We start from the raw sequence: 24,016 nt of genomic DNA, 5'->3' as shown, positions 1-24,016 counted from the left end.
TCCCATCCCTGCCAAATAATAACAGAGATGACGCTTATCATTATAATGATAGCTGACCATATGCTCAGCACTAATCTAATATTAACTCCTTTAGTCCTCACAACTGTCCATGAGATGTTATTATTATCTGTATTTTAGAAAGGAGGATGACACAGAGGCACGGTTGGAGTAAATAATTGCCAAGGTCACACAGTTAATAAGTGGGAGAATCAATATTCACATCCCAGGCCATCTAGCACCAGACTCCATAGTTATTACCCATCAAGTCAAAATTTTTTTCCACTAGAAGGAATTTTAGGGTTTCTCGGTAAATCCCAAACTTACAGTATTTAAGTGTAAGACTAAAAGCCCCACAACTTTTTATTTAAAGAGCTCGGCCTGACCACCTATTTATATACCAACATATAGGTGACAGACAACAAAATATTTTTCCTGATTTACTTACTTTTTAAGAAGAATCATCTTAAAGTTGTTGTGTGATGTGGTAATAGGATGGAATTCTAGAACCAGATATCTATATATAAGACTAGATGTGGATAAACTTTTTTTCTCATTGGAGACTATCAGAGTTTGGCAGGCAATGATTTCCCCTGACACTTATCAGTTCCCATAGGTGGTTACTACAGCCTATGAGACACATGTCATAGTTCAAGTGAAATTAACATATTATATCAAATCTTTGCATTATCACTTAAGGTCCTAAACATTACTGTGTGGTAAAACCTAAGAGCCAACAATTTGTCCAGGTTTGTATGATTTTATTATAAATTTTAAAAAACTAAGTAAATGTAATACTATTAAAAGTATCGTATTAACATTGATGGAGAACAAAGACCGAAAGAATTTGTTTAAAATCTTTTTTTAAAACTATTTTGGTCCTATAGTTCCTCTCTGAACTCTAGGGTCAGGAAAGCAATACACTCTCCAGGCTTCTACTGAATTTCAAAATTCATTTCTGAGAGAATGCCAGAAACATATATCTATTTGAAATCAGGTGGGTCAAATATATGACTTGGATCCTCACTGAGGGGCAGTGAACAAAGGCCAACTCATTTTTTTAAAGAAATGGCTTAGTAGGGTGGGAAACACTGACCTAAAAAACAAAATGTATCCACCTCTGGAATCTTATCTGTAATACTTTGCTTAACCTTCAATGTTTTGTCTATGTACCTATATTGTACCATTTCCTAAAGGAAAATAACAAATATAGTAACAAATCATGGAATAATGGGATATATTTAATTCCTCTGAAGGAATTTTACTCTATGCTGTATCTTATGTTTTGGAGATTCCATCTGAAGCCTTCATTAACTCTCTTAAGGAAAGTGCTTTGACATAAAATAACTTCTATGAAATAAATAGTAGATATAAGCAGGATCTAAAGAAATACAGAAGTATACACTGCTGAAATCATTTTTGTTACTTTATCTCAAAAACTTGTCTGCTTTACCATAATGTTATGGATTAAATGGTGTCCCTCAAAAAGATATATTAAAGTCCTAACCCCTGTACCTGTGAATATGACCTCATTTGGATATAGGATTTTTCTTTGAAGTTAACAAGGTCATACTGGAGTATAGTGAGTCCTAATCCTAATCACTCCTGAGTGATGTCTTAGAAAGAAGAAGAACAAACCCAGAGACAGGCTAACATGCACAAGGAGAAGACGCAGTGTGAGGATACATCTGCATACCAAATCACACCAAAAAAAGGCCTGGGGCTACCAGAAACTGAAAAAGAAAACAAGGAAGAGTGTCCCCCTAGAACCAACTGAAAGAGAGAGCATAGTCCTGCCGGTGCCCGGAATTTGGATTTCTAGCCTACAGAATTTATTGTGAGACAATAAATTTCTGTTTTAAAGCCACCTACTTTGTGGTATTGGTTATGGCCCAAAAAACCCCACTGCCATCAAGCTGATTCCAACTCATAGCAACCCTATTAGACAGAGTAGAACTACTCCATAGGGCTTCCAAGGCTGTAATCTTACGGAAGCAAACTGCCACATAGTTCTCCCGTGGAGTGGCTGGTGGGTTCGAACTGCCGACTTTTCAGTTAGCAGCCCAGCGCTTAACCTCTGCGCCACTACGGGTCCCTATAGATAAGACAGGAGCTTATTAATTCATTTAACAAATATTACTTACATACTTATTATGATGCCAAGGATCCGAGACTCAAACTACTGAAAATTAATTACTGATGAAAGTAAGTCAATGAAATTTACTCATAATTCCCAAACAGTTTGATGCTTTATCCCTTTTCCTGAGTGAGATGACCCCTTGCCTAACTTTTGGGTTGAACCAATCCTTACTGTCTCACAAGTGAATGAGCAGAACACTGGACTTAGGCTGCGTTTTAGCAGCCCAGGAGTTCTAAAGCAGATGTGAGGAAGAGGTAACCTACAGAAAATAGAAGTTAGAGTCAAAGTCGATGGAAGAGGCAACCTCTAGGGAAGAAACCAAAGTCAAAGTAAAACAATTAGATTTAAAAAAAAAAAATCAAACCACAAGAACAAGGCAGGGCAGGAAAATCTAGATACAAGGCTCCAGGATGGAAACTCAGAAACAGACAAAAGTAAGGGTTCAAAATTGAGAAAATTGTATTCTGATTCAAAATACATAGCTTTAGCCACCTTATACAGAGTGTCTCTGCTTTCAGGGAAGTGCAATACTCTCAAATGATACAGACATTAAGACTGAAAATGGCCATTACATTTGACACTTATGAGATAACTGGAAACTTTAAGAACATCAGTTGGAATGGAGTAGTGAAAACAGTGTTTCTGTAGGTAGAAAAATAAGAGAGATGAGTAAGCTAAGAGAGCAAATTTAGTCTATAAAGCCTGGCTGAGAAAGAATGGAGGCAGTACAAATAGAGAGAGATTTTTCGATTGAAAAAACATACGTATCAACCTGCTTAGATAGAAACAGAAACTGAAGACACAGGAAAGAGAAAGAGAGGAGAAAAGGTGGCGGAGACAGAGAATAGAGCAAGATCCTGAAAAAGAATGATCACAAATCAGAACAGCATCAAAAGCACAAGTTGAAGGATATACCTTGAACAGACAGATGAACATGTCTTCCCATGAGACAAGCGAAAAGGAGGGCAGGATTCTGCAAATATAGCCATGCCGGCCTATGGTGGTTATATATTTGAGGACATTTCCTCCACATTTTCTGTAGGAATGTAGGCAATGAGGTCATTATCTGAATTCTAAGATATGACTCTTAGGTTGAAGACTTGAGAAGGACATGGTTTTGAAATAACAAACAATTAATCGGAAGCCAGAAAGAACTAAACAAAGACAATACGATATATAAGGTATGTTGGGAGCTCAAATGGGATAGAAACTGACTTTTAAGGGGATCAATCCATCAATATGTAATTTTCTTTGCTGACTAAGCACTTAGGCATAGGAACAAAGAAGTCAGATTACGTGAAATATGAAATATTTTATAAGGTGGACAAGGGGATGAAGGAGTTAGTGATACAGAGAAGAGAGTAACTAAAATAAATTTGAGAGGCCAAGAATCTGAAGGTTCTTTGTATGCCTCATAATTTTTAGTGGAATGCCTAACAGGTTCTATTGGACACTAGAAACAGAAGTACATAGTTTTATAATTGGGAACAAGCAAAACTTCCCTTCTACGCCTTCCGTGTGGGTTTTTTTTTTTTTTTTTTTTCAGTCAAGTCAGGCATTGAGATAAGTTTGAAGTTTGCTGTTGCTGTAGTTGCCTCATGGCACCATGGGTAGTGGTACCTTGTGTTTATGCTTGAGTCTTGTTTACAAGAGGGATTTTCTCAATGCCTTCTTCCTGCTTGGCTTTTCGTGTTGCCTTTGTACTGATCCCCAGAGAAAAGCTGTCTTTTGCACCTCTCCCAGTTGTATTCCACTGTTACTTTTATTCATCACTTATTAATGTGGGGGTGATGGGCAAGGGAGGTATTCTCTGATGCTCTGACTAAGCCTCAGTCTTAGCCAAGCATTGTGAACCTGGGTCTCAAGGGTGTGGCCTTCACAATATTCCTGCACTTCCTACAGATGTGTTGGGCTTAGCAGTTCTTGACCCTTTCTCAGGTTTAGAAATTATTTTTCTTTTCTTGTTCGCTTTCCATAGCTGCAATGGATTACTCATAGTTCCCTAAGGCACATTCTTTTCAAATAATGCACCTATCCCATCTTCCCTCCCCCTTTTTTTACTACTATATGTATATTTGACATTTTTCTGAACTCTGTCTCATCACTTTTTCTTTGTTCATCTTTTTTCTTTCTGTGCCTTAATATGAATATTTTCTTTCTATCTGTATTCCAATTCACTATTTGTTTCTTGATCTGTAACTGGTCTGCTGTAATTTTAGTTACTGTGTGTTTCAACTTCTTAACGCTTTACAAAAAATTATGTTTTCTAAAAACCTTTTGGATATATTTTTATATTATTGTGAAACTATTATTATTGTGAGTTAATGTATATTAATTATACATATAAATATTCTTAGAATATATGTAAAGCCTTAAAAAAAAGAATTTGAAGGTCAAAGTACAGGAAAAATAGACAAGGGAATGAATATGTATACAGAGTCTGCAATGAGCTGGCCACACTGCCAGGCATTTTGCCTACAGGATCTCAGTTCTCACAATAACCCTATGAAGTTGTGTTTACTTTAATGATGGATAAATGAGGTTCAAAGAATTAAAGTGAGTTTGACTAGATTACTAACGTGGAAGAATAGATTATGATGAAAAAATAGGATATTCAAGTTTAAGATTTTAATCATAGAATCAAAGAACATGTGCATATTTGAACATAATTTAAGACTGAAATCAAATAAAACCTATAGTAATAATTTGACAAATATTAATGATATTCATCATAGTTCTTACATATAAGGTAATTATCCATAGATGAGAAGCAGTTTCATTATTTTTATTGATGACTGTCATTAGTATTAATTTTATACACCAAAGTCAACCTTTTTTTCCCCCTCTTAATAGTTCCCTGATAACTATGAAAACTCTCAGTGGTGATAGATATCCTTGATACTAAGAAGAGTGAAATCATTATCACATAGTGTTGGAAAATTGCTTCTGAGCTAATTTATTTACTTTACAGGGCTCCTCTTTCATTTCCTCCCAGTCAACTTATTAACACCACGCACTAAAAAGGAGAAAAGGCTTATTAATTTTGTGTTGTTGTTAGGTGCTGTCGAGTCGGTTCTGACTCACAGCAACCCTATGTTCAACAGAATAAACATTGCCCAATTCTGCACCATCCTCACAATTGTTGCTTTCCTTGAGCTTATTGTTGCAGCCACTGTGTCAATCCATCTCATTGAGGGTCTTCCTCTTTTTCACAGACCTTCTTTTTTAGCAAGCATGATGTGCTTCTCCAGGGATAGGTCCCTCCTGATAACATGTCCCAAAATACATGAGACGAAGTCTCGCCATCCTTGCTTCTAAGGAGCATTCTGGCTGTGGTTGTGTGTAATTATGTGTAGTGAATAAAAAGCAAAAGACCAAAGAGGAATAGACCTTCTCCTAATCACTTACTGCTAGTTTTAGGGTAGAAAATTCTTCCACAAGATAGACGTGTAAGCAAAAGATTGATTTAAAGTGACCACCCTTGGACCAAGATGAATCCCCCCAAATGATACCATTTTTAATTGCTTTGTTGCCTTTCCTGGAAGAGAAAAAGCACTAGAGTTCTAAGAGGATAGGAATTGAAATCAGACATCCTCAATTCTAATCTCAGCTCTGCTACTTCTAGCTGTACAACTAGGATACATTAGTAAATAGGGCAGAGAGAGGTAATCTCTAAGATAAGGCTAGTGAATGCTGCATTAACTATTTTTAGTATTTAAGCAATTTCTGAGCAAACAGATTGATATTCCACAGCAGAATAACCTCTGAAGGAAGCTGTGCCCCTCCTGCCAACAGAAAAATGCTGATTCTTAACAGGTCCCTCTCCATATAAGAAGCTAAGGATTCTTCCATTGCTTAAGCTCTTTATCCAACATACTGATCAGTTCAAAATTAATGTTTATAAATTTTAAATTTTAAACCAAAACATTCTTATTGTCTGAATAATTGACACTAATATAGGGTGTGTTTCTATATTTCAAGGATAGAAAAATATAACCACATCCTGCAAAGGAAAATCCCCAAAATTTAGGCTGACCCCTGCTGTCTTCTCAGTCTCCAAGACTAGCTAATCACAAGCAGGACTTTTTGAACCCGTTCTATACATTAACATACACATATACGGAAAAGCACATGATTTTGGTCCAATATAACAGCCAAGAGGTCCTGAGGGTCTCCCACAACAGCTGCATGTCTCAGAGCTCTGCTCTTATGTCTGAGAGGTTTTAGAGTGGCACACTTAGGCAGTCCTTGCTGCCCAAACTTTATTTTCCAGAACATACTCTTTTGCAACGGCAGAAGATCCTCACATCTCTCTGAGAATACTTATCAGAGTTGGTTTTCATTGTTTATTTCTGTCCCTTGGATTATTACTGCTTTTCTGGCATAGTTGCATATATTAAAACTTGTGGATTAGGCTTTTCTCTATATCTACAGATTCTTGGTTGAATGTTCATAATTAAGAAGTAAGCCCTAAGCCACAAGTACCACAGCCTCTACCAGACTGAATCCAGCACAACTAGATGCTGCCTAGCTATCACCACCAACTGCTCTGACAGGGATCACAACAGAGGGTCCCAGACAGAGCTGAGAAAAATGTAGAACAAAATTTTAACTCACAAAAAAAAACCAGACTTACTGGTCTGATAGAGACTGAAGAAATCCTGAGAGTATGGCCCCCAGACACCCTTTTAGCTCTATAATGAAGTCACTCTTGAAATTCACCCTTCAGCCGAAGATTAGACAGGCCTATAAAACAAAACAAGACTAAATGGGCACACCAGCCCAGAGGCAAGGATGAGAAGGCAGGAGGGGACAGAAAAGCTGGTAATGGGGAACCCAAGGTTGAGAAGGGGAGAGTGTTGACATGCCATGGGGTTGTTAACCAATGTCACAAAACAATACTGTATTAATTGTTATTGAGAAACTAGTTTGCTCTGTAAACCTTCATCTAACGTACAATCAAAAAAAAAAATCCTTGACCATTGTCATTGTTTAAATTACGTCCCCCAAAAAATGTGTATATCAATTTGGTTGGGCCATGATTCCCAGAATTGTGTGGTTGGCCTCCATTTTGTGATTGTAATTTTATGTTAAAGAGGATTAAGGTGGGATTTAACACCACCTTTACCCAGGTCACATCCCTGATCCAATGTAAAGGGAGTTTCCCTGGGGTGTGGCCTGCACCACCTTTTATCTCTCAAGAGATAAAAGGAAAGGGAAGCAAACAGAGAGTGGACCTCATACCATCTAGAAAGCACTGCCAGGAGCAGAGCGTGTCCTTTGGACCCAGGGTCTCTGCGCCGAGAAGCTCCTAGTCCAGGGGAACACTGATGAGAAGGCCAAGAGAGAGAAAGCCTTCCCCTGGAGCTGACGCCCTGAATTTGGACTTTTAGCCTACTTTACTGTAAGGAAATAAACTTCTCTTTGTTAAAACCATCCACTTGTGGTATTTCTGTTATAGCACTACTAGATGACTAAGACAACCGTGGACTTACATGTAAAATGTAAAACTATAAAAGTTTTAAGTAAAAGAGCCCTTGTACTTGACACCAGAAGAACACAATCCATAAAAGGAAAAAATCATAAATTGCACCTCAACAAAATGAAAAGATTTTGCCCCGTCAAAACCTATCTGAAGAGGATGAAAACAGAGGTTACCAAAAAAAGAAGAATTAAGCCCTAAGAATTAAGCCCACTTCCCCAAAGAAGATATACAAATGGCCAATAAGTAATAAAAAGATGCTCAACATCATTAGTCATTAAAACTGAAACCCATTGCCATAGAATCAATTTTGACTCCCAGAGACCCTATAGACAGAGTAGAACTGCTACATGGTGTTTCCAAGGCTGTAAATCTTTACAGAAGCCAGCTGCTACATCTTTCTTCCACAGAGCAGCTAATGGGTTCAAGCCGCTGACCTTTCAGTTAGCCGCAGAACACTTAACCAATTTGCCACCAGGGCTCCTTTCATTAGTCATTAGGAAAAGGTTACTCAAAACCACAATGAAATAACACTTCACACACACAGGATGACTGTAATCAAAAAGACAGATGAGGACATGGAGAAATCAGAACTCTCATATTCTGCTGGTGGCAATGTAAAAATGGTGCAGCCACTTTGGAAAACAATTTGGCAGTTCTTTAAAATGTTAACTACAGAGTTATCATATGATACAGCAAAGTATACTCAAAAGAAATGAAAACATATGTCCACACAAAAACATATACAAGAATGTTTATAGCAACGTTATCCATTATAGCAAAAAACTGGAAACAACCCAAATGTCCATCAGCTAATGATTGTATAAATCAAATGTGGGTTATCAAGTGGAATATTATTCAGCAATCAAAAGGAATAAAGTTCTAATGCTTGCTACAACATGGATGAACCTTGAAAACATTATGCTGATAGAAAGAAGCCAGTCACCAAAAAAAAACCACACGCGTTATACGATTTCATTTATATGAAATGGCTAGAATAGGCAAATCTATTGAGACAGAAAGTAGATTGATTAGTGGTTGCCAGGGTTGGGGTGCTGAAGTGGGGGGGATTGGGAATAACTGCTAGTGGGTATAGTGTTTCTTTTTGGAATGACAAATACATTCTAAAATTAGATTGTGGTGATGGTTACACACCTGTATGAATACACCAAAAACCATTGAATTGTACACTTTAAATGGGTGAACTGTGATATGTAAATTACATCTCAATAAAGATATTTTAAAAACTAAAAGAATGAAGTCCTAGAAAAGCTGACTGTGAGCTCTGCACACCTCATATGTTTGTTAACTGCCAGGGAATAAGGCAACAAAACACACTAGTGAGGCAAAACAGAATTCCCAGAATGACGGTGAAGAAAGAGCTTATAACAACACCTGTGACGCAGGCAAGGAAGGGAAACAATCCAGACTGCAGTAGGTCAGAAAATTCTTCAGGCGGAGATTTCTTCAGTAAGTTGAGACTGATGGACCTCATTGTCTGTACATACTTCAAGAGGATGTTTAGCCAGTTGTGACCTGGGAAAACACAAGCTTTGCAGGGAAAGAAAAATTAGCCTGGTTCATCCACCTCATGGCACATTGTCCTATGGGCCTGGGAGGCAGCACCTGTGCAGTGGAGGTGGGAGTGCTGAGAGAGTGCTAAATCTGCGTCTTCCATGGTTGGAAGACAATAAGAAAAAAAATTAATTGCCATCATGTCGATTCTGACTGATGGTGACCCCACGTGTACAGACTAGAACTGCTGCATAGGGTTTTCATAACTGCAACCCTTCAGAAGCAGATCAGCAGGTCTGTCTTCCAAGGTGCCTCTGGGTAGATTTAAACTGCCAACAGTTCAGTCAGTAGCTCTGTATTTAACCCTATGCACCACCCACGGACTCCTTGGAAGACAATAGGTCATGCCTAAAAAAAAGAGACAGAGAGAATGAAAATCAAGTAGTGGTAATATAACCATGCTATTTAGAGACAAAGAATATACCAGCTAAAAGAAGTACAAGTAGTTGTCTCTGGAAAAAAAGAAAAGAAGTGGGCAGAGGCTTTCTGGTTTTCATAACAAACCTTGTAAGAATTATGTGTCACTTTAAACTATGTGTATGTGTAATTTCAATAAAAATTAAACAAACAAACAAGCAAAGGTTGTTGAGGCAGTGAGAGTAGTGGCTTTCTCAACCCAGGGTTGTGCTTTGTCTTCATTTCCCCAACTTTCCTGCTCATGGGGGAGGTATAAGCAGTCACCCTCGGAAGCACAACCTGGGCAGCATCTGATCCTCCTGCTCCACCAGTGATTTTGTAAATACCTAATTCCAACTAATAAAATCCCTTCTGTAAAATGGTTTCTTTTATAATGAGAAAGAGAGATAGGAGAAATGTCAGTGCCTTAGTCAAGACCACATTTCTACTTACTGTCAGAAACGGGATAAAATTTAGTTTTTCTGCATTTCAGGCTAGCCTAATGTCTCCTATAACATGCATCCAAATGATATTGAGTGTCTCATGTTTTAGTCATGGAACTAAGAAAACCTGCTAAAGCATCGAAGGACTCCTGGGGAGGCCTGCCCTCATGGAGCACATAGTTTAACAAGAAGACAAACATCAACCAAGCAACAACATCATAACAATAAAATCACAATTATACAAAGAACAAAGAAGAAAACATAGATACACCATTACAACATATAACCAAGGAACTTGATCTTAGACTGGGAGTTCAGCAAAATTCTCCATGAGACAATGCTTAAAATAAAGCCTAAGGATAAATTATACATTGGTCACTCAAAAAAGGTTGAACAATATGTAGCACATGTTTGTGATAGACAGAAAAGCATGGGTGAAGATATGTAAGTAGGAAAATTTTTAGTTGTTCAAGGTCAAAGTGAAGGGCAGTTTAAGAGGACCATGGGAAAGGAGAGGTGATATCAGATAAGACACTGTAGATCACACTGAAGATTTTAAACTTTATACCAAGGAATTAGAAGATATTGAAGAGTTTTAACAGAGGTACTGACATCACCAGATTTAAAAAAAAAAAAAATTGCTTCGTAGAGAATAAATTAGAGGAGTACAAGAAAAGATGTAAAGAGGTTAATTAGGAGGCTATTGCAGCAGTCTGAACAAGAAGATGTTTGAATGAGGGCAGTAGCAATGGAAATGGAGGGAAATGGATGGGGCTAGGAAAGTTTTGGTAGTAGAACTTGATCGACAGGGTGTGAGAAGTAAGAGAAAGGGGTGAAGGATGATTCACAGATTCTGGCATGAACAAGCAGACGGATGATGTTTCCATCTAAAGACAGAAGAAGCTGGAGGAGAAATCAAGAGTGTGGTAGTGGATACTTTAATCATTCTAAGAGCAAGAGCAAGCAAGAGCAGACATACATATAGTCCCTGGGTGGCGCAAATAGTTAAGCACTTGGCTACTAACCAAAAGGTTGGAAATTCAAGTTCACCCAGAAGTTCTTCCGAAGAAAGCCTTGGTGATTTACTTCTGAAAGGTCACAGCCATTAAAAACCCTGTGGAACACAGTTATACTCTGAAATACATGGAGTTACCTTGGGTTGGAATCAACTCAATAGCAACTCATCAGGCATATATTCTCTCTGCTTAGTTACCTAGCGTTTTTTTACTAACAAATATTATTTAGTTAATGGGATTTTTCTCCTCTATTTTGCAACCTCAAGAATTTGTTATATAAACTCTACATAAGATGTTTTATATTTTAATTAAATCAACAGGATTAAAATATGTTTTGCATTACACTGAATAAAAATATTACACTGAATAAATAAAACTTCAATACTGCATTTTCCTCAATAGCAACATAAAAATACATTGTACATAATTGTCTGTGGAAGGAGAAAATGGATAGAAGTGAAGCTTAACTAGTTTCATTTTTTTTTTTCCATCCCATAACCGAGGTTCAATCGTATAGTTGCAGGGTAAAACTGAAATTACATAGCCATTCAATTACTGTGAAAAAATGAAATCTTTATAAGTTTCCTGTCTAGGACTTTTCTTCTTAACTGGTACAGAATTGAAATTCCCTTCACATTGATCTAGATTTAAGTGTTCTTTCTCTTTCAGTCATACAAGCATAGGTAATAGGTATTCTTCTCAATTCTTCTCTGCATCTCATATGTTTCACTTTTAATAATGGCAATAGAAATTCTCATATTCATGATTTCATAACATACAAGCAAAAAGCCTTTTCAAAATTGAATATTGTACAGGCCTCATTATTGTATTTTATTTCCTGTTGAATTTCAGGAAAGAGCATGAAAGTATATTTAGAATTTTCCCTTGTTAAATGTTTAAACATTTGTCATTATTGTAATATGTTCATAAGTGGTTTCAAAACATTTTTGTGTGTAGGAAATTAAGTAAAAATATGAAATTAGAAGTTATATGTGATTTTTGATGAGTCCTGAATGATCGTAACTTTGGTCCCTGAGCTCTCAAAAAAATAGAGCTATACTTAGTGTAACATGTGCTCGGTTCTTACCCTCTGCTAGGAACGGTCACACATATTATTTGACTGAACACCCTAAACAATGCAGATGAGGAAGGTGAAGAACAGAGATGTTAAGTAACTTAACCAGAGTCACCCAGCTAGTAGGTGGTACCAGTAAGGCTCGTATTCAGGTCATCTGACTGCAAAGTCCAGGTTCTCCTCACAGAAGAAAACATGATAAATATTTTGAAATATCTGGAGAAAGTATGAAGGAAAAATTAGAATTTAACTTCTAAAAATACCTTGTCAAAACCTTATTAAACAAGGAAAACATTGAATAGGTTAGTATGAAAAATTAACTTCATACTCTTCATAACTGTTTTTCCTCTCAGCTGAAGCCAATATTTGGAATAGAGACTCATAATGCCAGATGGCATGACTACTAGGTAGTTATTTTCCTTAAAGTGTTCAAAGGCATTGTAAAATTAAAAAAAAAAAAAAAAAAAAACGGAATCAATCTTCCAGTAAATTAAGTAAAGGGAAAAGAGTCAGAAATCCAACTCACATCTAAGCATAAAATTCTCTGCAGATCAATATTCTTAAAATTGACAACATACTGTTAAATGTAGAATTGTTTTTTAAAATCCAACTAAATGATAGTAAATGAAATTGCATCAAACTGAAGAATATTTCCCATTAAAAGAAAATGCTGAGAGCTGGATCGTAGTCAGCTGGAAAAGTAGCAACTGTTACCATGGAGGCAAACTGGAAGAGATAGGAAAGACCACAATTTATCAAACCAAACACCTCTACTTGTGTCTCAGTAATTACTTCATACCAACATCCCATTGTTTAAAGGCATTCTGTGCTGGTTTGTTACAAGAGCATGCTGTCGTATCATTAGGCTTCAGGTTTTCACAGCTCTTGTTAAAGTTAGTATGGTTCTTCTTGTTAACCTTCCTTATGTTTTTGCATTGACCTTGACGACCATAACTATTGACTGCTGAATTTTTAAAATATAACATTTCTGACATTTTCATCAAAAATATTACAGTTTCTAAACCAATGTGTTGATAGGGAAAATAAAAATGTACTGGGTCCAAAATTAAAATAAACGTGATCATTTTTTAGGGAATGAATGATATTTACGGTTTTATTCTCATAATACTTTAAAAGATTCATTAAATAGGATATGCAATGAGCTAAAAAAAATTGCTCTGATTCTTCATTGATTGGTTGCTGGTAACCAATAACTTCCATGCGCATATTTAAGATGAGATCACAAATGGAAGAAATGCTCTGCAGGCTTAATATGCTACACTACGCATGACAGCCACAGTATGTCTATAAACATTTACATATGTTCCCAATAGCTCTTTTTTTTTTTTTTGAGTTAAATCACCAAACCTTTCACAGTAAAGATAAGAAGATTTATTCATGTTCCCCACCCCTAAGCAATCACTGTCAGTGGCCAAAAGACATCCAATACAGTACAGATACTGAAATACTGAAATGCATATAGATTACAAAATTACAAATAAAAGTAGTTTTATTTCCTCCAATTGCATTACATTAGCTGAAACCTACTCATTCTTGCATGCCAATTTATTTGAACATCTATTCTTCGTATAACTAGATTGACCTAATTTACTGAGCATCTCATTATAATATTATACCTCTTCTTTTTATTTGGTCATTCTCAGTGCCAGAATTGTAGCAATAAAAATGAAATAATAAGCAGAAGTAATAACTTTGTTACTGCTGCAGCTATGTACATACTTTTTCTCATATAAATATTCAGTCCTCATCAAAAATGCAAAATTAATTTTCTCATCTTCTCACTGTTTCAGTTATGAGACATCAATAATTAATTCCTCATAAGACTGCATATAGGCAATTTGTTCTAGAGGTATGAGTAGTGACAGGAATCAATATAATGCAATGTAACCTGCTTAACCTTCTCTATCTCCTCTTTGAATGAAAAGCACTAATATGCATTCAATAGATTAGACCAGCAAAGAAATCTAGATTTCCCCTTCTTTTTAATTCCCCCCCAACAAATGGTCCCCAGACTCTCCTTCCAGTTCTTAATCAGTCCCTACTTCAATATCCACACTGCCATTGTTTTAATTTAGATTTATAATACTTTTCACTTGGATTATCACAAGTCTGTTAGCTTGTCTCCCTCCCTCATTCCTCTGACATCCCCCTTCTCTCTGTTCTCCACTCGGTTACCTGAGTAACCTTTCTAAAACTCAAAATTGTTCGTGCTCCTTCCCTTACAAAATCTACTAATGGCTCCCAATTGCTTTCAAAACAAAACCTAAACTCTTTAGCAGCTCTTCATGGCTTTCAAGTTGTGGTCCTTGCTTGCCTGTCCAACTTCAACCACCATCATTTCATAAAACCAAATAATATAACACCACTTGAAATTCCACAGAAATAATGTTCTCTCATGCCCTCAGTTTCCTGTAAGACTCAGTTTCAACTCACTCCCCCTCCCAGCCCCTCCGCCTCCCCTCTTTCCCAAGCTGAATTAGGTGTAAGTCCTTTAGACTCTCTGCCTACAATATTTGTCCATATCATACTGATTGTGTGCTTGTCTTCTCCTCTAGACTCTGCTTCGTGACTGTGAGCCCTTAAAGGCTGAAATGGTTTTTAATTTCTAGACAACGTGTTCAACATATAGTTACATGGGTATCGTTTCTACCCCACCTGGATTTTTGAAGATAGACCTGATTTTATGATATAATTTATTTCATTGTTCCCATAAGTACATCATAATGTTTTAGGTATGCCACTCCTCCAATTTGGTACAGAAAATGTTATCAACATAAACATAGATTTAACTGGTTATGAGTTAGCCTGAATATGAGTCTCAAAAAGAAAATAAAATCACATACTGTAGTACTTTATACTTTTTTTCTAGAAAACACAACTCTTTTTTAAACTAACATTGTGAGTAAAAAGTACTTTTCCAAGCCTCAAAAAGAAATAGAAATTTAGGTATTTCTCTCTGTTATAAGTCTTCTGGCTGTAGGCCAGAACTTGAGCAGCCTTTGCTCCCAACTTATACTAAAAATATTTAATTTCCTTTTTACTATAATTGCCAATTAAGATTATCTGACAAAAAAGACATTAGCTTGCTTCTTTAGCACTCCCAATTAGCTTGAAGGAACTCAATTCTCAGTTGAACAGTTTCCTACTCTTTCTTATCAGTGATAGAAGAGAACACCAGACCATATCGGTGATGACACAGCTCTCAATCAGAATGACTGCCATTTCTCTAATTTTGAGACAACTTCCTGAACACTTAATTTGTATGTGTCTCATTCTCAATTCTACCAACTCCTAATAGGTTACATCAGCATTAAATGTCTTACTTAACTAAGCTCCGTGCTTTAGCATTTTACAACATGTATTTTATATATGCCTATATACATGGTGGCACAGTGGTTAAGAGCTATGGCTGCTAATCAAAAGATTGGCAGTTCGAATCCAAGCTGCTCCTTAGAAACTCTATAGGGCAGTTCTACTCTGTCCTATAGGGTTGCTATAGAGTCACTATGAGTCAGAATTGCCTCGATGGCAACAGGTCTGGTTTATTTTTTTTAATACGTATACAAAACAGAGCCCTGGTGGTATAGTGGTTAAGAGCTCGGCTGCTAACCAAAAGGTTGGCAGTTCAAATCTACCAGCTGCTCCTTGGAAACCCTATGGGGCAGTTCTACTCTGTCCTATAGGTTCACTATGAGTAGGAATAACTCAATGGCAATGGGTTTGGTTTTTGTTTTATACATATAAAGGAGCCCTGGTAGGGCAGTGGTTAAGCACTGGGCTACTAACTAAAAGGTCAGCGATTCGAACCCACCAGCCACTCTGTGGAGAAAGATGTGGCAGTCTGCTCCCATAAAGATTACAGCCTTGGAATCACTACAGGGCAGTTCTACTCTGTCTAATAGGGTCCTATGTGTTGGAATCCACTCAACGGCAACAGGAATACATATACATATGTATACATATACAGGAGTCCCTACGTAGTGCAAATGATTAAACACTCAACTACTAAACAAAAGGTTGGTGGTTGGAACACACTTAGAGATGCATTAGAAGAAAGGCCTGGCCATCTGCTTTTGAAAGGTCGTAGCCTTGAAAACCATATGGAGCAGTTCTACTCTGCAACACATGGGTCCCCATGAGTCTAAACTGACTGACAGCAACAGATATATATATATATATATATATATGGAGGAAACCCTAGTGGCGTAGTGGTTAAGAGCTATGGCTGTTACCAAAAGGTCAGCAGTTCAAATCCACCAGGCATCCTTGGAAACCCTACGGGGCAGTTCTACTCTGTCCTACAGGGTCACTATGAGTCAGAATCGACTCGATGGCAATGAGTTTTGTTTTGTTTTGTTTTGTTTTAATATATGTATGGAACTTTGGTTGCACAGTGGTTAAGAGCTCAGACTGCTAAGCAAAAGGTCAGTATTTCGAATCCACCAGCCGCTTCTTGGAAACCCTATGAGGCAATTCTATTCTGTCCTATAGGGTTGCTGTGATGGTTAAGGTTGTGTGTCAGCTTGGCTGGGCCATGATTCTCAGTGTTTCGGCAGTTGTATAATGTTGTGATCACTTCCCTGTTGAAATCCGATGTGATCACCCCCATGATGGAATCTGCTAAGTGGTACATGTGGGGGCAAGGCCTGTGGCAGCTCACCGCTCCCTCAGCCTTCATCTCTCTGCCCTCCGCCGCCTACTTCCTTCCTTCTCACCTTGCCAAGGCTTTTGGCTTGTTCTTGATCCTGCAGCTGCCTCTTGTCATCTCACTTCTGGTTCTTGGGAATTGATCTAGCAGCTTACCTGTCAATCTTGGGATTCATTGATTTTCACAGCTTATGAGCAAGAGTCCTGCTTCCCGACCTACCAATCTTAGGTTCACCAGCCCCTGCAGCTAAGTGAATCAGGAGAAACCTTTCAGTCTTGCCTGCTGATCTTGGGATTCATTGACCTTCACAGCCTGTGAGCTGGAGCCCTGCTCTCTGACCTGCTGATCTTGAGTTCGCCAGCCTCTGTGGCTGTATTAATTAGGAGAGGCCTCTGGATCCACATACTTGGGACATTCCAGTCTCTACAATTGCGTGAGCTGTTTCCTTGATATAAATCTCTCTATATGTATATTTATATGCTTTACTGGTTTTGCTTCTCTAGAGGACGACACCTAAGACAGTTGCTATGAGTCTGAATTGACTCAATGGCAACGAGTTTTATATATATATATAAATATATAAATACATATATATATATATGTATGTATATGGAGGCATGGTGGTGCAGTGGTTAAGTGCTTGGCTGCTAACCAAAAGATAGGCAATTCAAACCTACCAGCTGCTCCATGGGAGAAAGATGTGGCAGTTTGCTTCTATAAAGATTACAGCCTTGGAAACCCTATGGAGCAGTTCTACTCTGTCCTATAGGGTCACTATGAGTCTCAATTGATTCAATGGCAATGGGTTTGGTTTTTGGTTTTATATATATATACCAAACATACATATATATATACATATACATATATTTATATTTGTTGTTGTGTTGTTGTGTGCCATCAAGTTGATTCTGACTCATGTCAATTTTATATGACAGAGTAGAACTGCCCCATAGGGTTTCCTGGCTGTAGAAACAGATCACTAGGTCTTTTCTCCCTTGGAGCGGCTGGTGGGTTCAAACCACTGACCTTTCATTTAGCAGCCAATCACTTAACCATCACTCTGCAAGAGCTCCTTATATATACGTATGCATATTTTAAAATTTTAAAAGAAGTTTTAATTATTTTATTCCTGGGTAGATAATCTATCATTGAGTATGGTGATTGACAAAAGCAGTAATTCCTTCTTCTTCTGTTAGATCTTTCCCTTTAGATTCCTTCACTCTGATTACCATCACCACTACACTGTTAGTTCCCACACCACTCACCCTTTAAAGCTTTGACTCATCAACAACCTCAAAAACCCTTCAGTGGACTTCCTATCCCTGCTTCCCAGTCTTTACATTTTCAAAAAGGCTTTAGAAAAATGCTAAGTGAAAGCATAAAAGAAGAAATGAATCATAACAGACATAAATATCCCCGCTTACAAAATGATATATCCTAAACTCTCTTAAATGTGTAAAATTTACCCTAAAATTCAAAAACTAAAAAATTCACAAGAATTATTACATACCTATTGAACAATAAGTAGAGATTACAGAGTTACATTGTGATGTTGCTTCGTGGCAGCTAGCTAACCTCACTTACCAGATAGTTTACGTGTTCCAGCTCTGCTGTTTTGCAACACCTTAAATTCAAATTGGTCTCAACAACATTGCAAATGATCACATCAGGGGGATAAATGTAGAAAAGTTGTTAACAGAAGTAACTTAAAATATGGAAATGAATGAATAACCATAACATTTTTTTCTTAAGGAATACATATTTCGTTCAAATACATTATATAAATGTAAATATTATTTTTCTTCTGAATTCTTGAACACTCTCAGATAATGATAAATGTTAGCACCTTTAAGCACGTAGTCCTTTTGTTCACACTTTCTCCAGGCCTAGAATTCTGACTGACATTCAGCAGACTCTCAATATATATTTTTTGAGTGGATAAAAGAATGAATTTAAGCACTTTAAGCACGATTCAGTACCTGGGTGGTACATATGATTAAGCACTTGACTACTAGCTAAAAAGTTGGAGGTTCAAACCCACCCAGAGGTGCCTAGGAAGACAGGCCTGGCGATCTGTTTCTGAAAGGTCACACCCTTAAAAACCCCATGGAGCAGTTCTACTCTGCACACACATAGTCCTGTGATGAAATAAGTTCCTTTATGTGGGCTTTTGCCTTGATTCTTTGAAAAAATAGCTTGAGAAATTTTTCCCCTAAGTCCTGACGGGTGATCTTTGCCTTAGTTTTTTACCCCAGAGAGTTTATTACTTTTATCTCTCCAGATTGACATTTCATGGGCAAACTGTAAACAACTTGATTTTTTGACTAGCTCTTGGCTGCAGCCATCCCTGTGACTGGTATGCACCTTGCAGGGATTGGTCAATATACCTATGCAAACAAAGTGACTATGGAGTATGCAAATGAGGTGATGATAGCCTACTATGCAAATGAAGTGTCTGCGGCCCACCAAGAGGGGACTGGTCAGTTTGCAGCCCCTGCTGGACAAGGAGTTTATCTTTATGTGCAGCCAGCTCCAGAGAAGTTTTTTAAAGACAGAAAGAAGCATGAAGAGAAGCATTAAGAAGAAGCAGAGGTATGAGAGAAGAGAGAAGAAGCAGAGTGACAGGAAGCAAGGAACCCCCTAAAAGAGATGTAACACAGGTCAAGGGCTGCAATACTGAAGACTGTGATGGGCCCAGAAGGGGCCAAGTGACAGAGTCAGTGATGACAGATGGCAGGGCCAAGAGGAACCTGTCCTCAGGTGACTGAGAGGAGGCCTGCAGGGCCAAGAGGAGCTGAGAGAGCTGTTCTGCACCGAAGAAGGGAGACCGCCTACATACTTTCTGATCCTGAACCTGAGTTGTATCCTGTTACTTCCTCAATAAACCACTTAACTGTAAGTACAGTCCATGAGTTCTGTGAGCCATTGTAACAGATTATCAAACCCAGCAGATTAGAGAGTGTCATGGGAGGGATGGCTGGTGTCAGAATTGGTAAAAAGGTTGGAGTGTGGAGGTATTGTCTGACCCGCCACCTAATGAGAATCAGCTTTGGGCTGATCCTAGTCGTTAAACCCTCTGAAGGTAGACAGGTTCTAATGCTACAACTACTCCTACCATCTTACAGGTACCCATGAGTGGCAAGCAACTAACAACAGCAAAGCATAATTCTGTTTGAAAGGAATGTACCCATTAGTACTGTTCCACTTCATAAATAAAGGGTGAAAATTTGAAACTAGCTCTGCAATTTGGATGCACATAGAACAAAGAGTCCTGCAGAGAATAAGAGTTCTGACAATTAATTACTTACTATATCTTATTCATTGTAAATTGTTACAAGATTCCAGGCCTGTACTTAATTCTTATCATTGTTTTTTAAAGAGATAAGTTTTGTGAAGTTTTAAAAAGAATTTCTGGTAAAATTTAAAGGTGTTTTCACTAATTTGCACAGGATGTCTTTGGTCAATGAAGCAATTATTTGGGAATTTTATCTGTTGCACCTGTTAAAATATGGTTCACTTTTAGTTCTATTAAAATAGTTTAAAAGAATGTTGCATAGATTGTAAGGGTAAACACAAGTCTTTAAAAATGTTAAACGTTCTCTGGTATGAAATTCCCCACCCACTCTTCTCTTTAGCATTTCTTCTAGAAGACTTGAAATTGTAGATGGTTTCTGTGTCTCTTTAAGATGTATGTAAATCTTTTCAAAGGCGAAATAAGCCTCTTGCCGGTTTCAAATCCTAAGATCTTTCTTTGGGGTCTTGGAGCCATCTCTTTGAAATGTGAACATCGAGTAGACTGGCTCCCTGTCTCTCTGTGTCTGTGGGAGTTTAACCTAGGAACTTGGCTCCAAGTGATAATGTCCTGATTGTTTTATTTTTTCTTTGGATAAAAATAATTAGCATGTATGCAATAGATTGTATCTGCCTGGTTATATAAAAGGGTAGGATTTCTTTTTGTCTTCATAATCTCTTTAGCAGATAGCCTGTGATGTACATTACAGTGAGGTTGAATGCATATGAAATAATAAAACTGTTTTATTCTCTTCTGTATTTTGTGGAGAGGAATCACTGGGTTGGCAGGAGATTTTATTTTTAATGATCTTCCCCCAACAAGATTCAGATACACTAATTTTTTCATAATTATTTTTGTTATAAACTTGGAATTGAGGAGATTAAAAAAGCTAAGTTAAAACAAGAAGACTGGGTAAAAGGAAACAAAATAAACAATCTAACTAAAACATTGGAAATGTTTCTTGGAGGCAGAGCCAAGATGGTGGAGTAATCAGATGCTTCCTGTGGTCCCTCTTACAACAAAGACCCAAAAAAAACAAGTAAATAAGTAAATCAATTATATATGACAATTTAGGAGCCCTGAAAATCAAAGGCAAAGTTGAGGAATTGGACTGAGCGGCAGGGGGAGGGACAGACGGTTCAGAAGTACCAAAGAGTTGCCAGACCTGACCTGGCCGGCACCAGCACCCTGTAGGCTGGATTGGCTGGCATGCATGGTGAGGCAAGCAGTGGCACTCAGGATGCGTTTTCCACATGGGGAGAGACTGAGTGGCGAAGACTTTGCTCAAGCTTCCAGAACCAATGAGAAGCAGTGCTCACTCAGCAAAAGATAAGTACGTGCGTCTAACCTACTGCATGGATCAAAAAACACCCCCTTTGGGAAGAACCTCTCTCCCATCTACCTGCCCCCTCCCTGCTCTGCACCAGGTCCCAGTCCAGCTTCAGCGACTGCCATGCCGCCTTGGCTGGAAGTAGGACCTGTCACATGCCATGAGCCATTCTCTCAGCTTTGGAGAGGGATCAAATTAACAAACAGGAAAAAATAATTTCCCAGCTCCCCTAAGCCAGGTACTCAGGGCAGCCAAAGCCCCTTTGCCTAGGCACAGGCATAAGAGGTTCACAAACTATGAATGCCTTTCACCCCTGCACAGACCTGTGGGGGCCCATTTCAACACCATAGGCCCTCATTAGCACAGCACAACAGGGTATATACCTGAAGCCTATTTTCAGCTATAACTGGGAGTGACATATTTGACCCCACCATACCCATTAAGCAGGGTCCTCACCTACCCGCATCAGGGGCCTGAGGACTGTTGGCTCCACCCACATCACCTAGCCATCTGCAACAGGGGTCCAAGAATAAGTGGTGACTCCCAGTCCTTACAGCCAACAGCACTGGGTGCCCATAGTCTGGCTGCAAAACCCACCCACCTACGTGCTCCAGGGAACAGGGACACGCTTTCCTCCCAGACACTCAAGGGCAGCTCTCAGCATCCTGCCTTGCTCAGTGCAAGATCTCCTACTGCAGGCAGACACCTGTGCCTACTCCAATCACCCCTGCCTATCTAGAACTATAGGTAAGAGCCTGCACCACGCACATAGTGACCGACTACCTGGACACCTGAGCTGAATCCATACAAGAGAAGTAAATGGACTCCTGTGCTCACACACCCAGCAACAGCTCTAACCACCTGGTGACAGGAAGTGAGAGCTTCAAAGGCACCAATAATAAAACTAGCTCACATGACCAGCATATTTGGGCATACCAAAACAAAACAAAACAAGAAGCTAGGACACAGTAAGCAAACATAAAATAGATAAATATAATAACTTATTGATGGCTCAGAGACAAAAGCCAATATACAATCACATAAAGAAGTAGACCATGACGGCTTCAGCAAGCACCCAAAACAAAGAATCAAGAAAACTTCCAGAGGAAGACAACTTCTTGAAAATACTGGAGGTAGAATTCAAAAAGATTAATGTACAGAGCTTTTCAAGATATCAGGAAGGAGATCAGTCAAAATGCAGAGCCAACCAAAGAACACACAGCCAAAGAAATAGAGGCACTTAAGAAGGTTATACAAGAGCTTAATGACAAATTTAACAGGTTGCAAGAATCCATAGAGAGACAGCAAACAGAAATCCAAAAGATTAACAATAAAATTTCAAAATTAGACAACTCAATAGTAAGTCATAGGAGCAGAATTGAGGCAATGGAAGGCAGAATCAGTGAGAATGAAGATAAAGCACTTGACACCAACTTATTTGAGGAAAATCAGATAAAAGAATTTTTTAAAAAATGAAGAAACCTAAGAATTATGTGGGGCTCTATCAAAAGGAATAACCGATGAGTGACTGAAGTACCAGAACAGGGGGTGATAACAGAAAATACAGATAATTGTTGAAGATTTGTTGGCAGAAAATTTCCCTGATATTGTGAAAGATGAGAAGATATCTATCCAAGAAGCTCATTGAACCCCACACAAGGTAGATCCAAAAAAAATTCACCAAGGCATACTATAATAAAACTTGCCAAAACCAAAGATAAAGAGAGAATTTTAAGAGCGGCTAGGGATAAATGAAAAGTAATCTACAAAGGAGAGTCAATAAGAATAAGCTTGGACTTCTCAGCAGAAACCATGCAGGCATGAAGACAATGGAATGACATATATAAGCCTTGAAGGAAAAAAATTGTCAGCCAAGAATTATATATCCAGCAAAATTATCTCTCAAATTCGATGGTGAAATTAAACAGAAGTTTAAGGAATTTGCAAAATCCAAACCAAAATTACAAGAAATACTAAAGGAAGGCCTCCAGTTAGAAAATCAATAACATCAGATAAAAACCTAAGACTACAACACAGGACAGAGCAACCAGATATAAACCCAGATAGGGAAGTCACAAAAATAAATCAAGCTAAAACTCATTCTGTGAAGCCACCATAACCCTGATACCAAAACCAGGTAAAGACACCACAAAGAAAGAAAATTACAGACTAATATCCCTCGTGAATACAGACGCAAAAATCCTCAACAAAATTCTAGCCAATAGAATTCAACAACATACCAAAAAAATAATTCACCATGACCAAGTGGGATTCATACCAGTTATGCAGGAATGGTTCAACATTAGAAAAACAATCAATGTAATCCATCACATAAATAAAACAAAAGACAAGAACCACATGATCTTATCAATTGATACAGAAAAGGCATTGGACAAAGTCCAACACCCATTCATAATAAAAACTCTCACAAAATAGGAATAGAAGTGAAATTCCTTAACATAATTTAGGGCATTTATACAAAGCCAACCACCAACAACATCCTAAATGGAAAGAGTCTGAAAGCATTCCCCTTGAGAGTGGGAACCAGACAAGGATAACCTTTATCACCACTCTTATTCAACATTGTGCTGGAGGTCCTAG

This window comes from Trichechus manatus, unplaced genomic scaffold (genome assembly GCF_000243295.1).
Source record: "Trichechus manatus latirostris isolate Lorelei unplaced genomic scaffold, TriManLat1.0 scaffold00142, whole genome shotgun sequence".
NCBI lineage: Eukaryota > Metazoa > Chordata > Mammalia > Sirenia > Trichechidae > Trichechus > Trichechus manatus.
The sequence above is the reverse complement of the archived record's forward strand: the minus strand, read 5'-3'. Positions refer to the sequence as shown.